Genomic DNA, 17,969 nt, shown 5'->3' with positions numbered 1-17,969 from the left:
GACCAAGCACGTTGTTTTATTCAGAACCTAATAATGTCATATTATTAACACAAATTAATGGTTATATGACTGCGACAGTTTTTTTAAACTTCTGTATCGTGCACAGTTTCATGATATTAATAATAAGATAACAATTTCAGAGCACAATTTTGTGCTACTTCACTTCAAGTGCGCTTTACTATCTCAAAAATAATATTGCTGTTTCCAGAGATCACATTCTTAAAATTACTCCTTCAATGCTTTTTACATGATATTGATCAAATAACATGACATAATAAAATGTTACCTTAGGGTTTTCCAATAAGAGGTGTTATTTTGAATAGCCCGTTATTTCGGTAGATGTTACTTTTAAAGCTGTCATTTTTTAACATTTGACAAGTAAAAACTACGCCATTAATAAAAATGCAACGATACACGCTTCAAAAACGAATTGAAATTATTAAAATTCACTTTAGTGAATCAAATGCAAATCATCTTGAGTGATGAGGCCCATTTCCACAAAATTGTCGCATCTAGGGCTCAAAAAACCCAACAGTTATTGTTGAAAAACCTCTCTATCCTCAACGTGTGACTGTTTGGTGCAGTTTATGGTCCAGCGGAGTCATTGGACCTTACTGTTTCGAAAATGAGGCTAGAGCAACAGTTACGGTGAATGGATTGCGCTATCAAGAGATCATTAATGATTTTTTTATGGCCGGAATTGGATGGTATTGATCTGGACAACGTTTACTTTCAACAAGACGACGCTACGTGCCACACAAGCAACGAAACCATTGATCTTTTACGATTGAATATCAAAATAACACATATTATTGGAAATATTATTGGAAAACCATGTATAAAAAAAAAAACTATAGGAGATAAATAATTACCGACGACAGTGCTATTATAAGAACAGGACAAAACAATAACATTAACATAAAATAATGTAAACAGGATGCAGTTTATGTTCAGAAACTAGAATATTCTGAGTAGACATTAAATATTAAAAATATGTACAATAAGAAGGAAAACGATATCAAGCAACTACCGGAGGCTTGAAAATATGGCTTATAGTACATTGAAAAGAAGTTAAAATTTACGAATAGTTGTATTTTTGAAATAGTTTTGTTTTTAAAGCCCGTTTAAATTCAGATAAATTCTGGATTATTTAAAAGCCGAGGGAAGTTTATTACAAAAGAGTAATTTGAGTGATATTTATTCTATAGTGGGACCATTTTCGTTTCAGCACAGGACTTTCTTTTGGGGAAAAGGATTTATCCACTTCTTGGAATCACTTTCAATTTGGCTTGAAGTTGGAAAGCAAAAATTATAGTTGCAAAATTGAGCCCCTAAAAAACAAAGTTTTTCTAAGGTAATATTTTAAATCAAAATGTCTTTTAAAACTAGAAATACACAAATAAAAATTTGTTTGACTGAGGATTGAACCTCCTTCCCAGGAACTGGAGAAAACAATTCTACCAACTTCGCCAAATGCCGATTGAGTATGACCGTATTTTATAACTGAATTGTCACCCGATCGCAGAGAAATGCGTACATTGCAAATGTACGCATGTGTGTTTGTGATTACCACCAAAAGTGAATAGAATGCATTATCATCGACAGCGAATCTATCTGCTGAGTGTCAGCTCGATCGGAAGTCGGGAAATGGGTTAATATCTGCTTCCAAGATTTGCATTCATTCATTACCGAAATCAGAAGTGAAATTCAAATAGATGTATTTAAAAATGGTTCCATGATATCTCAACACAACGACAATTCAACAGATTTTTAAAAGTGATACAAAGTCATTAAAAGCGATGAAAAAACTATCCCATAAACCAAACCCACATATCCTATTTAACCTAGTTTTTGTTTCATAACTTTCATGACTTTAAGGCTGGCCGCATACATACGTTTTCCGTATTCGATTTCCGAATTCGTTTTCCGTATTCGGAATTCCGTGAGACTAGCGCAAACGTTCGTTTTTCTTCATTCGGAATGTATAAACGTCAGTACCAGTGTTGCCAAGAAGGGCAATATATCGCCATTTAGGCTACTCAGAGCGAGAATCGGCGCCGAAAAAATCTAAAACTGGTCGCCAATTAAGCTACTTCAAAAACATCAATTTTAAACATGTCCCGAAATTCTCTAGCCACCCCCCCCCCCATGAATTTTTTTATTTTCTGGGGACAAAATTTATTTTTTTAAAATTCTCTAGCCACCCCCCCCCCCCTTCGAAATTTTTATTTTCACGTAAAAACATCAATTTTAAACATGTCCCACCTAACAGCAAATTCGGCAACTTTACGCTATCTTATGTATGAGAAACGGCGATATTAGGTCAAGATCCGTTGGCAACACTGAATTACTGAACGGAAATTTCCGAACGTTTGCGTCGGCACAAGCAAAATGTATGCAAGAGCTGCGTTCCACATGACATCATTAGGTTTTTTCCATTCGGTTTCTCCAAACGCGCCGGCTCGCATTCGGAACGTGCGTAAGGAATTTGTTCCGTTCGGAACTAAAACGAACGTGTGCGGCAGTTAATGTATTTTCTACTGATTCCGTGCATTCGGATGTCCGAATACGGAAAACGAATTCGGAAATCGAATACGGAAAACGTATGTATGCGGCCAGCCTTAAGCACTTTTTTGTGTTGAATTGTCATTTTTATGCGATATCCGGTCACCGTCAAACCCACTTAATTTAATTTACCTATTCATCAACAGTATTGTCTTTCCAGTTCCAGTTCTTGTATTCACTGGAAAATCATGTATTATGAACCTGTACCATTATTTTTACTTATTTCTCAAATTTTGTTTTTTTCTCTCCTTTTTTTATATTATGTACATTTAAATGCAACGTTCTGTACTATGTATTGTTTTAATTTTTTGTTTAATTATTTTAGCATTAAAAAAACTCCTGTTTATTAGATTTATTTTTGGGGCATTATGCCGATGCCCTAATAATAATACTGTCCGAAACACGTAACGCAACACGGCATAATACCCCAAAACTAGATCAATATAACAGTACTGAGGTTTTATTTTATGATCCTACGATCCTACTATACATCGCTATATGTATATAATATTATCCCTTTTTCCATTGCTCCACGCGTTACTTTCCATTTAGTAGGGTGCTTTGTAAAAAAACTGTGGTTTCAGAACCATTCATTCGTATTTTTTTGTGTCGTATTACAGGACTAAAAACTAATCCTTGCTTTTTGTAGGCTGCTCATGCACGCCTTTTGCCATTTCGCTTTGTTCCAGATCTGCCACGGCATTTCTCATGTAGCCAAAATGGATATTTTTCTCATTTTAAATAGGCTGACACGGAAGTACGTTATTGGCTGGGATCCTTGTTAATTGAAATCATTGACGAATTGCTGAAAAGCTTTAAAATATGATTCTCTACAGTTATTAATCAAAGGCAATTTTGGATTGCGGACTTTTTGAATGCCGTGAATCATGAATAGCCGCGCGTAATGATGTTGGGAAAATAAACAGATTATGGATTTCGTAAACAGCGCGAGGAAAGGAACCATTTTTGTTTATTAGCGGGAATAAATAAGCGCAGAATATTTGCATTGCAAATGAGTCATGTTAGATACAATATTTAGAAGCCGTGTTTTTTTATAAATCTGCTTAAAACTGGCGAAATAGCTTTCATCGAGAATGGAAATAAATTCACGGAACCTAATAAAAAATATGGATTCTTTGAGAACGCTATTCATTTGATGTTCTTCTTCTTGAGTCGTTGCCTCATAGCTGAGGATCGTGACGTCTCGAAGAAAATAAATTCCCTCAGAGCCTATGTCATCTTTGGGGATGCTGTGTTGAAGGGTATTATCAAGGAAAGGTAGTTCAGGGAAGGAAACATGTATGAGAGGTGGGTAGGAATCTGAGGGTCAATGTGTCCAGGAGTGACGGACGTTTGAATCCATCCCTCCCATTGCGATGCAAGTGTAACTAAGTTATCCAATACATGGTTCGAAGGGCGGTGGTCCCCGTACCCGCCTCCCAAATTGATTTTCCTATTCCAATTGCCCCGTTTAACCGAGATGCTCCATTCTTTGCGGTCCGGCGTTGCACGGAAGGTCGCGATACCGACGCCCGTCGCACAGTGGGCTGAAAATCGCCTTTCATAGACATAGAGACTTGAATTTTCAAGGGTATTTTTTTTGGCTAGAAATGGATTCTGCTGATCATTACTATGCTATAAAATGTCGTACGAAGCAATTGCGTGTACAAATGAAGGAGTTATAATTTTTTTAAGAAAAATTTGTATGGCGCTGACATTAAAAATGAGGCTATCTCTGGAATCATAAGGTTGGCCGTTCTATCTTTACACACAGATAATACTACTATTTATTTGTATTTTTTTGACATACTTCATATTGTGGCGCAAGGTGCGATTTTTTTTTTTAAAATCCTAAAGTTGAAAAAAAATCTTTTTTTTGTTGATGAATCATTTTAATGCTTAAATGCTTTACATATGAGTATGCTTTGTCTAGTTTACAATATTTTATTTACACTGCAAGCCAAAACACTGTGCAACTCCCGCAACTGGCCTGTCCCAATCTCGCAGACGCATCCGCCACACAGTGGGCTGAAAATCGCCTTTCATAGACATAGAGACTTGAATTTTCAAGGGTATTTTTTTTGGCTAGCAATGGATTCTGCTGATCATTAATATGCTATAAAATTTTGTATGAAGGAATTGCGTGTACAAATGAAGGAGTCATCATTTTTTTAAGAAAAATTTGTATGGAGCTGACATTAAAAATGAGGCTATCTCTGGAATCATAAGATTGACCATTATATCCTTACATACAAATATACTACTATTTATTTGTATTTTTTTGACATACTTTGTACTTTGGCGAAACTTGTGATTTTTTTTTTAAAAATCCTCAAAGTTGAAAAAAAAACTTTTTTATGTTGAAGATTCATTTTAATGCTTAAATGCTTTACATATGAGTATGCTTTGTCTAGTTTACAATATTTTATTTACACTGCAAGCCTAAAAGCATTTAAGCATTAAAATGAATCATCAACATTAAAAAGGGTTTTTTTCAACTTTGAGGATTTTTAAAAAAATAATCGCACCTTGCGCCACAATATGAAGTGTGTCAAAAAAATACAAATAAATAGTAGTATTATATGTGTGTAAAGATAGAACGGCCAACCTTATGATTCCAGAGATAGCCTCATTTTTAATGTCAGCGCCATACAAATTTTTCTTAAAAAAATTATAACTCCTTCATTTGTACACGCAATTTCTTCGTACGACATTTTATAGCATAGTAATAATCAGCAGAATCCATTTCTAGCAAAAAAAAAATACCCTTGAAAATTCAAGTCTCTATGTCTATGAAAGGCGATTTTCAGCCCACCGTGCGTCGCCGCGACACACTCGACATGTCGGACGTCTGAGATACTTATTTAGTCAGCCTAACGCAGGGTCGGCTCTTTTCATTCTTTAATCCCACTCCGCAGCCCCTTTGAAGAGTATTTGATTTAAAATACGAAGGCACGGTACGGCCTAGTATAAAAAAGAACGCAATAACATTACGTATTTATTTTAGCAATCTTAGCGCCTTATGAAAATATTAGGATTCTCTTAATATTACTTAATATTTGATTCTTCTCACTAAGAAGTCTGATTGGGTTGACTTCAACTTTGCAAATGCTCAATAGTTTGTCTTGGTTCGCGTTCTTAGTTTTTCAAGCGACGTATCCAAAGTATTTTGACCAGTCCATTATTTTGCACCGGTGACCTTCCTTTGCTTCTCCTGCTTTTGCTTATTACATTTGGTAAGTAGTCACGTAGGGTAACCGTACGCGGTAGGTAAGTATAAGCGGAGATCTGTGCGACAAATTCGTGTATGCTTCACCTGTACTCATCTTCAATTCTGTATCGTTTTGGGTCACCTTGAAGGAAGTACCGAATATAGTGAGCCCTGCGTAGAAAATAAAAATGACAAGTATTTTTTTTCATGGTTTTCTTATCTGTTTCGCTTCTATTACCGATGAGTGTTATTTTGCAACCAATTGTGTCACAACCTAACCTAACCAATTGTGTCGTAACAGTGTGGTTTATGTCAATTCTTGGTAAAATAATGCAGGCTTGCAAAGCGACTATTCTCAAACGAATAAACATTCGTATGTTTTTTTTTGGCATGGTGTGGTAAATTTGCGGGGTAAGCATACATGATTATGTGAGTAGTACACTAAATATTATGAGGAGGGACAAATACAAGGTGGCCCAACTGATAATCCAGTCAATGATTGATAGAAACGGCCTCACTTCATATATTCGACATATTCGCATCTGGTAAGTGAGCAGTTTTGTTGAGTTGTACCGACACACAGACTGCAGGATGAAAGTAAAGATATCTCTGATTATAACCAATGTTTGATAATATCTTTCATATTATGAAATGGCTCAAGACATAGAGAAATAAAAATGCAAATTGGACAATAATATTAATATTATAAGCTACCTTAAAGTAGCTTCGATTCAAGAAAAATCTTGATAGAAATTAGATTAAAAATATAATAAAGACAACTAATTAAGAAGATGCCATACGTATTAATGCAAAATCATGTGTTTTTGGTTTGAAAATTTGATCACCTAGAAATGTTTCAGATGCTTTAATTAAATACTGCGAGTTTATACTCTACTCGCACTATATAGAAAACCTTTGAAATAATCGAGTAAGCCCAGAAAAAAAAAGTGTAAAAGCCTCTGAAAACTGCTTTAAAGTTCAAAATCTCCTACTTACGAACCCATTTTCGGTTATGATTTTATTGTATAATGTGAAAAATTAAGTTATTTATAAAATGATCGAACAAAAATTAAATATTTATGCCTTAACATCCACAAAATAAAATAAAAGGCACTTTTTGGCCATGTTTTTTTCTTTTTTCTTTTTTTTTTTTTTTTTTAAACACATCTGCCCTGATGATGGACACTGCAATGCTGTCCGAAACGTTGGCCAAATAAGGAGTTAGCGCAACATGGCATAACACCCCAAAAGCAAATAGCAAAAATACCTTTGGCCGTGAAAATCTTAAATCATATGTTTTTTTCTTGCATAAATCAAAACAGGCGGATGGTGTTAGGCTGGAATTTAAATCTTATCGCCATCTACGTAAGGGTAATTATTGATAGCGGCTCAATTTAAAATATTACACGACGTAGTGCATCGCCTTAAACAAACTTCCAGAAAAAAACAACAATTACGAAAAATACAGTGATTTTGAGGCACAAAGGCAGCAACTCGAGGATATAAATAGGTATTTTCCTCTACTAACTACTAACGTACTACTAACTTAATTTATTAAGAAAACTGTCATTGAAACTTTAAGCTGAAATTAAGCGTATTAAAGGAAAAAGCCTTAAGGTTTTCAGAACCTTCCTGATGTTTTCTCTATAATTTATTGTAATGTATGATTGACTTAATGTAGGTTCAAAATGAAAAATCAATCTCAAGTATTTAAGTTCAAGTACCGATAAATATGTATTTATAATGTTTGGTAATTTCACATTTAATAAAATAATGTTCTGTAGTTTGAGGCGTATATGGATACCATAGGTCACCACCATAGGTCACCCCAAGTGGTTCGATTCGTTTGGTGACTTAGCAAGGGTGTCCGTGTTTGTAGGGTGAGGTATGTTCAGATCTCAGCGACGGACGCTTCTGCCTACCAACTGCGTGGCATGTTGGATCGGGAGAAGCTAGTTATGCTGGTTATGCTCTCCAGCTGGACTCTCTCGACCCATCTCTCGACTTGAACCGAGGTGGGAGGGATGAATACATACGTCCGTCACTTCTGGACACGCTGTCTCTCAGATTCCTGCCCACCCCTCATACATTTTTACTTCCTCTCCTTCCTTTCCTCAAAATGACCCTCCTTATAGCATCCCCACAGATGAAACCGGCAATGAAGGAAATTAATTTCCTCAGACTCTCCTGTGTGGTGTTAACTTAAAAAAGCGTGCGTTTTTGTAATCTCGTTTGCATAGTAAAAAATACACTGCTAAAAGCTCAAAGAAATTGAAAACCGAACATTTATTTAATAAAATGTGGCGTTACATCTTCTATCCATCCCGGTTAAAAAACGGCGTGATGGGTAGTTTGATATTAAAATCGATTTCCTGACAAAGACGTTACCAATTTTGTGTCAAAAATTGACGTCAGCTCTCACGACGAGAATTTTTGTGATGTGCTAGATATTAAACGTTGGGAACAGTGAGTTTCATTTCAAGGAAATTATAACGGGTCTTGTCAAAAATGTTTCATCATTCTATCCATTCCATTCATCAAATGTTTCATGGTCTCAATAAGACAGCCATTCATCTAATGTTTCATGGTCTCAATAAGACAGCCATTCATCTAATGTTTCATGGTCTCAATAAGACAGCCATTCATCTAATGTTTAATGGTCCTAATAAGACAGCCATTCATCAAATGTTTTATGGTCTCAATAAGACAGCAATTCATCAAATGTTTCATGGTCTCAATAAGACAGCCATTCATCTAATGTTTAATAGTCTCAATAAGACAGGCATTCATTAAATGTTTCATGGTCTCAATAAGACAACCATTTAACAAATGTTTCATGGTCTCAATAAGACAGCCATTCATCTAATATTTCATGGTCTCAATAAGGCAGCCATTCATCTAATGTTTAATGGTCTCAATAAGACAGCCATTCATCTAATATTTAATGGTCTCAATAAGACAACCATTCATCAAATGTTTCATGGTCTCAATAAGAGACAGCCATTCTATTAAACTATTAAACTAAAGATGATAAAGACTTAATAGTTAATTTGGTAGAGACGCCTGTCCCGTTGTTGTGTCTTTATCTCTTCCATATTTACATTGAGAGTTGTTTTTATTTCTTCAATGATTACACAAATAATGTTTCTTCAAAAAATATTTACTAATGTTAGCGAAAATGACGTAAAAAAATAATTGTCGTGGAGAGACATGGACTTCTAAATATTGAAATAAATTTGTCATAGAGAGACGTCCACTTCTAAACGTAAGATTTTTTTCACGGAGACATTGACCTTCGACCTACGTGAATAATTTATAGATAATAATCTAACTTTTGATGACCGGTCAGAATAAAACTAACAATGTTTGTGAATAGGTAATCTATCGACCCTATTTTCAGAAGAAGGGTTTATTGACATAGTGTAAGCAGAAAGTTTTCTCAGAGTTGAGGACATACAGTGCATTATTGAAAGGGTAAACTAGAGTTGTTATTTGTGACGCTTTAGGGCTTCATCCGAATTATTCAAAAAGAGATTATTTTTTACCGTGGGTTGTAAGGAATCATTATTATTTTTTTTATTTTTTATAGTGAATACCTCACAAGAGTCCCAACTGCTCCCGTCTGGAGCCAGTGAGACTATGGCATCCCCAATTGGGGGATGTTGTGAGGCTGAAGGTAAGTGGGGAAGGGAAAGAGGAAGGTGGGGAAGTACCTGGCTATTCAGATCTAGTCACTAAACATGGCTTAAGCCATTTGGAGCAACGTTTCAATTCTGAATGGTGGTCTTACACCAGGGCGATACTGGTAGTATCTTCCACTCTGGAACGTGCCGCAAATATACTATATATTATTTTAATTAATTAATTATGAAATAACACAAATTAATCAAATAAAATTTATTTGCGCACGCCGGGTTCGAACCCGCGACCTTCGGAATGGCAGTCCAATGCGTTACCACTGGACTATGCCGGCCGTCAAATTATGGGGTAACAAAAGCACATGAGATTAATAAATAAAAATATGTGTATTTCAGTTAATAGAGTAAAAATTGAATTTTGAGCATATTTTTTGTTACTTAAATAGCATAGTGCAGGGCTTCCCAAACTTTTTTCAACTGTGACGCCCTTGGGAAGTTGCCATATTTTTGCGACGCCCCCCCCCCACCGGTGACTAAAAATCTAAGCCCTCCGCCGCGCCGCTCATTTGTACCAAGCGTAGTATTTTGAAGCCCCCCCCCCTGAACGGGTCACGTAGTATGGGTACGTTACCTAATAAAAATTTGTCAGAAAAACTCCAAATAGTATAAAAATTTTTTATTAGAAAATAAAGAACACAACATAAAAACAAAAATGGAAGCAAACAAAAAAGATAAAAAAAGCTTTTTTTTTTGGTATTAATGAGAAGGATGTGCTTGCTTTTCTGAGCATAGTTTCTCAAAACGAGGTTGAAGTTTCCAAATCGCCACTCTCGTCTCTGCCTCTAAATTTATTTTTGATCTGTACTTATTCTTAATTACTGCAATTGCAGAGAAACCTGTCTCACACAAGTATGATGTCGCAAACGATAATAAAACCCTTAACGCTGCAGTGCTGATGGAACGATATTCTTGATAAACTGAGCTCCAAAATTCAAGTAGCTTATCCTTATCATATTGCAGCTTAAGGCTGGAGTCACAGGACAATTCTATTAACTGTTCTTCTTCTGCTGTCGGAAGTGTTGATGGTGAGGTCGACTGGAAAGGGTTTCTAACCCAGTCATATTGCTCCAGATTTTCGGGAAAACATTTTTCAAAATGTTCGCTCAAAGATGACAAGTGCTGTGTAAATATTATTTTTAAAGAAGGATCGAGAATTTCTTTCGATTTTTCTTGTAGAATGCCCTGTAAAGCAGGGAAACATTCGGAACTTACTTGATCTTCTTCTAATTTTCTTTTCCATAAGAGCAACTTCTTCTGAAACCAAGTGATTGTATCTGCCAGTTGTAATATGTGAGTATTATTTCCCTGCAAGGACTTATTGAGATCATTTAATTTTTCTCCGAAGTGTGCGTGTGGAAGACGCTATAAAGATTGCCTCACGACGCCCCTGCGATGATCCCGCGGCGCCCCGGGGCGTCGCGACTCACAGTTAGGGAAGCCCTGGCATAGTGTATTATCATGAAGGCACGATTTATTACACGTATTTCCAGATTGTGTCTGCGTTGTCCGGAATTGGAAACTGATTGTAGTTTTGGTGAGTTATTTTGGTGTTAGGTTGCTGGAGGGGGTTCAAGTAATCATATTTTAATTTTAAGATAATTATGTTTTTATTCGAAGTTGTTTCTGAACGTCAGTAAAGTCATATCAAAAGTTGTAAGCTTGTTAAAATATGTTATTATCAACAATATTAACCCTACAGCTTACCAAATATAGAATTCTCATTGCTGAAGAATTGAAAATGGAAGACTAATAGTTATTTCATTTGAAGAAAAAATTGATCATTTTATAACTAACCGTCTTCTGACTCGACGACGTCTGAGGTGAGAAATGCAAAAAACGGAATAAACAGTCGGTGCCTATACTTAAAATCCGACAATCAAATTGGCTTTTAAAACTCAATAGCTCATGTTTTAAATAACGATGGAGCTGAAAATAGTTGCGACAGAAACGTTGTGGAAATATCAAGATGGCGGAACATTGAGAAATCTGCGGCAGATACCTTCGTATTGACTTACCTTCGTCGGTTTAAAAATGATTTGAATGAAGGAATTCTATGTTCCAAATATATATCAAAAGAAATTTAAACACACGAACACAAAATTTTTGTATGAAATTTGATCATTTTATATTTAACCATTCAAGCGATAGCTACCCAAATTTGGGTAGCACCGCTGATTTCATTGAGTAATAGATGTATAAATTTTGGTAGCTGTAAGTAGGTGATTTTTGCGAATATAACTTTTTTTAACTTCCCACAATCAGCTAATATGTTTAGTAGCTAGCTTGATTGAGCTTATATTTTTTGTGTTTTTATTTAGTTATAAAAAAAATAAATTTCTTTCTAGTATAAACCTTTAGAATTACTAACAACATGCAACATATGTCTATGACACACTTTACACTACATGTAAAACTTATTATTTATATCATTTAGGCATACCTAACCCAGGAAAAGCAGCAAGGCTTTTAGCTTCTTTAATATCCGTCGGTCATTGAATATCTTTAACTCTTTAAAATAGAGATTATTTTGGGTTCGAAAGTGTAAAATCTTCACAGCTTCTCGTGAGGGCCGTGTATTTAGAAATTAAAATTTAGATTCTTAAACATGTGTTTAGAGAGCATCTTATTTTTGCATTATTTTGTGTCTCACAAAACATACGTAGTTATTTTTGTCTTATAAAAATATATCATTAATGTTCCTCTGATGGAATATTCCACTAAATGTTTCATTCCTTAAAGTAAGCATGTAGACGCCATTTAAAATTGTTTTCTAAAAATGTAACGTGTTAATATGTTAAAAATTGCATTACTAGATATATTCAGTAAACAAACGGAAACAGAAATATTCAGTACTGTACCCAAAAAGTATAAGGAAAGGCAGTTTCTGGTAACAATCAATAACAATAATTCAGAACACATCTGTAATTTTTTAAATGTTTAAAATAGGATAAAGGGTGAAATATAAGTGGATTCAATGAATTTCAGCCAAGGTGATTATTTTTGCTCAATCACAAACCGAACACTCAAAATGTGTATGGCGGTGGATTTTTGTTTTCAATCCCGTTAATATTATATTGTAAACTAAGAAACGGTTAATATTATTTTTTTGGTTAGTAGGTCGAGCGGTCCAAGAGTCGGGTCCCTAAAAAACCTGGGCTGGGCTGGTTTTATAATCAGCTGCAGCTAGTTCAGTACTCTATCATTACCACAAAAAAGGAATACAAATGGAAATGTTCGCATTTGGTATCATTTGAGATTTTCACGGCCAAAAGTATTATAGTGATTTGTTTTTGGGGTATTATGCCGTGTTAAGCTACCTCCCTTTTTAGCCAACGTTTCGGACAACATTGCAGTGTCCATCATCAGGGTAGATCTGTAATTTAAGGTTGTGGTGAAATGTGTGCTTAAGTATGAAGCCAACCCTCTATGAGCTAACATTAACGTATAATTTCAAAGTGGTTTTCTGCGTTTACCAAGAAATACTGAGCTTAGCTTTATCGTCCCTATTAATATTTACGGGATTTTTATGAATTTAAATTGCCTCCGTAATCAGCCGTGCTCTATATGTTTTGGGTCTCCCCAGGACTTCGGGAACAAATCCAAAGTAATGCCCGGTTTCTATTAAATGCTCAGCAATTGCCGATTTGTCAGGGTGGCCGAGTTTACATGCTCTGTTCAAATAGCCTTTTGGAGATTGTCCGTTCTGTCTTACGACCTACATTAAACCTTGTCTATAGTTTAAAAAAATATTTTCTAAAACTATTATTTTTGCCGTAACGAAAGCATTCATTTAGTAACGAGTTCCGCAACAATAAATAATATTATTTAGTTGCAGTTACTTACCTATAGGTCACCCTGTATTGTTCCGCATTAGAGTCAACGTTTTAGGGCACGACCACAGGGTGACCTGAAAGTTTCACCCGCTCAATACCCGGCTTGCGAGGTCACCATGCTGTAGTTTTTAGCGGGAATTTGAAATGATGCTACGAATAACAGAAATAAAAGAATGATTTTTATGTTAAATGTCAAGTGCAGTTGTAGTATCGTAACCACAGTACTTTGCTTCAATACAGCACATTTAAAACTTGTTACTCTACTTCCTGAGAAAATTTCAGTGAACAGTTTTCTTAAATAATAAAAATAGCATTTGGCAAACTCAACGAATGATTGAAAGATTTATTAAAATCTGAAAGTTGGTTGTTGTAACAACGTGAAGATACAATAGTAGGGGTTTAATATCAGCTGTTAATGTATTTTAAAATTGGTCGAAACATTGATTCTGCAACAAAAGATTTTTTAACTATTTAGTTTCAGAAAAAAGGTTCTCTATGTGAAAACCCTAAAACATGTATTTTTAAATTTAACTATGTTAGTTGTAAGTCTCTAACATTAAGTCACAGTTGTAAATATACATGTCATTAAGTCAGTAGTTATAGGCCTTAGTCATAAGTCACTAGTTTTAAGTCAGTGATTATGAGCCTTAGTCGTAAGTTACTAGATGTAAGTATTAGATGTACTTCACTGGTTATTATGAATCCTAGTCGTAACCCAGCTGTATTTATTATTCAATACATATTGTATTGTACAGCGCCCCTGAGGTGATTTTTTACGAAAACGGCGATAAATAAATCACATTATTTTGTAGATTCACTACTTTCCCTTTTATACTACGAGTTTTCGGATATCAATATGGCTTTGAACATTTAACAAAAAATCGGTATAACGGAACGTTCCCTCTTACTAATAAAAGTGTTTTAAATTTTACACAACTGATAAACCATACATAAATATGTATGGTAAACGGTTATCAATCAGTTGTGTAAAATGTAAAACACGCTTGTTAGTAAGAACCCTAGTACATATACGATTTAGACGGATGACGAACCTCGAGCTGGCGCTGTTGGTGGACGCGGTCCAGTTCAGTGTTGCCAAGTTAGCATATTATATGCTAAATTTGGCATAATTACTCCATGTTTAGCATAACTATTATGCTTTTAGCATATAGTATATTTATTTGGCTTATTTTTACAGAAACATGAAAATAATAAAAACCAATTTTTTAACTAACAAAAATGATATCGATTGAAAAACTGGTGTCTCAATGAAGAAACATAGTTCACATCCTTGACTTCCACTGTAGAGTTTTGGAATGAAGTCATGCAATATAAAGATGTAGCTAATAATAACCCCTTCGGTGATTTATGTCAGTTTGCAATGTCTATTTTAACATTGCCGCATTCAAATGCGGACATTGAACGTGTATTTAGCCAAATGAGTCTGGTCAAAACAAAACTCCGAAATCGTTTGGCGGTGAGAACCCTGAATGCCATTTTATACGTGAGATTTGGCCTAAAGAGAGCAGGAAAGTGCTGTTATTCTTACATTGTTCCTGCTATGCATAGGGACCAAAGAAAGTTACGACTCCGTCTTTCAGCCTTCCACTTCAGCTGCTGAATGAAGAAGATGAAGATATTGATATTTTATTTCACTGATTTTATTTCTAAGTTAAATTTATGTTAGCTTTTTTGGTATTTTTTAAAGTAATTTAGCATTTTTCTGGCATATTTTTCCCATCACTCTATTTCTCAATAAATACTAAGTTAAATTTATGTTGACTTTTTTGGCATTTTTTAAAGGAATTTAGCATATTTCTGGCATATTTTTCCCATCACTCTAGCATATTTTGAAGTAGTTGAGTTGGCAACACTGGTCCAGTTTCTTCACCACCTAGAATTCTTGCTGCAGAGTCTCCGTCTTCTAGCTTCGTGTAACCTGTTTCTGTACTTCATTTTACTTAATTTCACTTGACTTTCATTTTTTTAATATTTATATCTTTTGTAATACCTGCATCAACTGTATAGCGCCCCTGAGGTGATGTCTCACAAAAGCGGCTCTTATAAATTATAAATTATCCAAGAATAAATAAATAAATAAACATCTTTAGTTAGTGAACACTTAACAGCTCTATTTTAAATTGAAAATTTAACTGTACTCTATTTAAAATTAAAACTATCCCTGTAAAACTATAACTGTACACTATTTTAAATTAAAACTATCCCTGTAAAACTATAACTGTACTCTATTTTAAATTAAAACTATCACAAAGTTCGATAGTCACAATTTTTTATTTCATAAAACATGTTCGAAATTTTCAAAAAACAACGTCACACGACTACAGCGCACATAAAGCTCCCGGGCATGTAATCAATTATCGCCCGCTCGGAATGATTAGGCCCGGCGCTTTGCAGAAAGGGTGGCCCTCGCCTTGCATCTCCTTCTGCCTGGCCCGGCGCTGCTCCGGCCCATTGGTGCCCACACGCTCGATTAATCAGCCACCCTATCAGACATAATATGATTTTTTAAATACTTTTCAGAAACAAAAAAAAAATATTTGTCAAAAACACGATCGGATTTTACTTCTTTTGTTTTCGAGTCTATTTTTCTGCAAAAATGTGATTGAATTTTATGGCAGCTTATTCTTTTGAAATATTTTTTCAAAGATGTTCTTACAGGATAAATATTCTATAGAAAATTATAATATACAATGAAGATAGAAAATCTGTAGTATTGTATTGGGGCGTGTGCGTGTGCCAGAAATAGCTGAATTTTTCCTTAGTTCTTGTGAAATAGATTAAAAAAGTTCTAATGTTTCTTAATGAAAATCAATTTAAATAGCCTGTTTAGGATCGATGAGTCAAAGGGTTTTGTGTAAAAAAGCTTTCTTTCATGTCGGTATAAATCACACTTCTTCGGATCAACAACTTACTGTTAATTGAATACATTTCAGAAACAGAATACCTTACTGTGTGTTATAGAACTCCATTGAGTATCAGTTGATTACAGAAATAAATTATACTGGAGAACGTCGGTTTAGAACAGTAAGGAGAGATTAGGGAGAGGATTCTGGGCTTTCCATGCTTTTCAAATCATTGTTAACTGATTGTTACGTTTGTAGTTATTTTTCAGCTATGTTCTATTTACATTGTTTATATGCTGAGTATAACGTGCTTGTAAATAGATAAACACATATGTTGTTTAAATAACTTTTTCAATGTGCTCGTTTATGGATTGTGTCAAAGAAGTTAAAAGTTTTTTGATTCACGACTGTTTCGGTGAGACGGAAAGTTTTCAAATGATGTTGACTGTTATTATCGCTATTTATTTTGTCCATGTGAAATAAAAATAATTTTCTTCTTTCTAACAACTTTTAAAAAGTGTCAAACAACTGTCTAAAACTACCAGTACTATTCACATTCATTTTGTGTCACTGACATAAAAATTTCTATAAAGAAAGCACTCGATTTGAAAAAAAAAACTACTGCAAACCTTTATTTTAAATGGGAAACAAAAACTAATGACATGATTTTGACATACGTTTATTTTGATGAAAAATGTTTGAAAGTAAGTTTTTAGTTTGCTAAATGGAATCTAATTATTTTCTTTCATTAAAACAAACTTCTGTGTTCTAATCGGTCTGAGGAATTCGCCATCTTTCATCTCCACTATCGAGCATCTCCCTGGAGGACCAGTAAGATCCGTGTTCTTCACCACCAGCTGACAAAAACATCACTGAGGACAGACGCACATCATACATAAACATCTTTCATTATCTCTAATCTCTACCTACCGTTACCCATATTACTGCATTACTGACATGATTGTATGTAATGTGTTTTTTTTTCTTTACAGAGGGCCTAGTCTTTAAGCAGCTGTTTCGTCCATTATTATATTTAGGCTAATTTTATTTTAACTATACCTTTATAACTATAACTATGCAGGGAGATTGGGGGTCTAGATTCTTTTTATAATAAATGTAGAGTCGTTTAACCAAAAAAAAAAATAGAGTCTTGTAAGAGCCCTGAAGGAGAAACCATCTGTTACTTATACTATGGCAGGTTAGCAGTGGATAACCTCCAGTGTGACCCACATTACTATCAAAATTAAATAAATAGTTTCTAAAATTTTATCTAGAATCGTTCTACAAAGTTTCAGTTCAGGAAATTAACTTAGATATTCTGTTTTAATATTCAAACCTCTTTGATCTGACAACTGATTCCAGTAAAGAAGTTGTAGCCTTAGGAAAAAAGTTTATTGGTTATTGGCATTCCCTAGTTAGCAAGTGTTTCCGAATAATACGTAAATACATCAAATAGGACACATTCATGTCCTTTGACCTTAGATTTATAATTATCTCTAAAAAATAGTTGATATGAAGTAAATTTTCTACCGGCGTAACACTTCTATTTTTAAGTTAAAGAGTCATTATTTCCACATTAAACTTACCGAATAAGCTCACATTTCCTTACCTACACTTTACCCAAATTAAAGTACAGTGTTAACAACATACATTTTTCGTACCAACTAAATCTTTAATCTGCCAACACGGTGCCGAAAGCTGAAAGTTTCCAGTTGTATCCAAATTACAAACAAAGTTTAAAAGTAATTAGACTACCTGATGTCTTGTTTAATAATGACAGACTTCGTGCGAAATAGTG

This window comes from Hesperophylax consimilis, chromosome 11 (assembly GCF_061612785.1).
Source record: "Hesperophylax consimilis isolate HC1 chromosome 11, BYU_Hcon_1.0, whole genome shotgun sequence".
In the NCBI taxonomy this organism is placed as follows: domain Eukaryota; kingdom Metazoa; phylum Arthropoda; class Insecta; order Trichoptera; family Limnephilidae; genus Hesperophylax; species Hesperophylax consimilis.
This window is presented reverse-complemented; position numbering follows the sequence as displayed.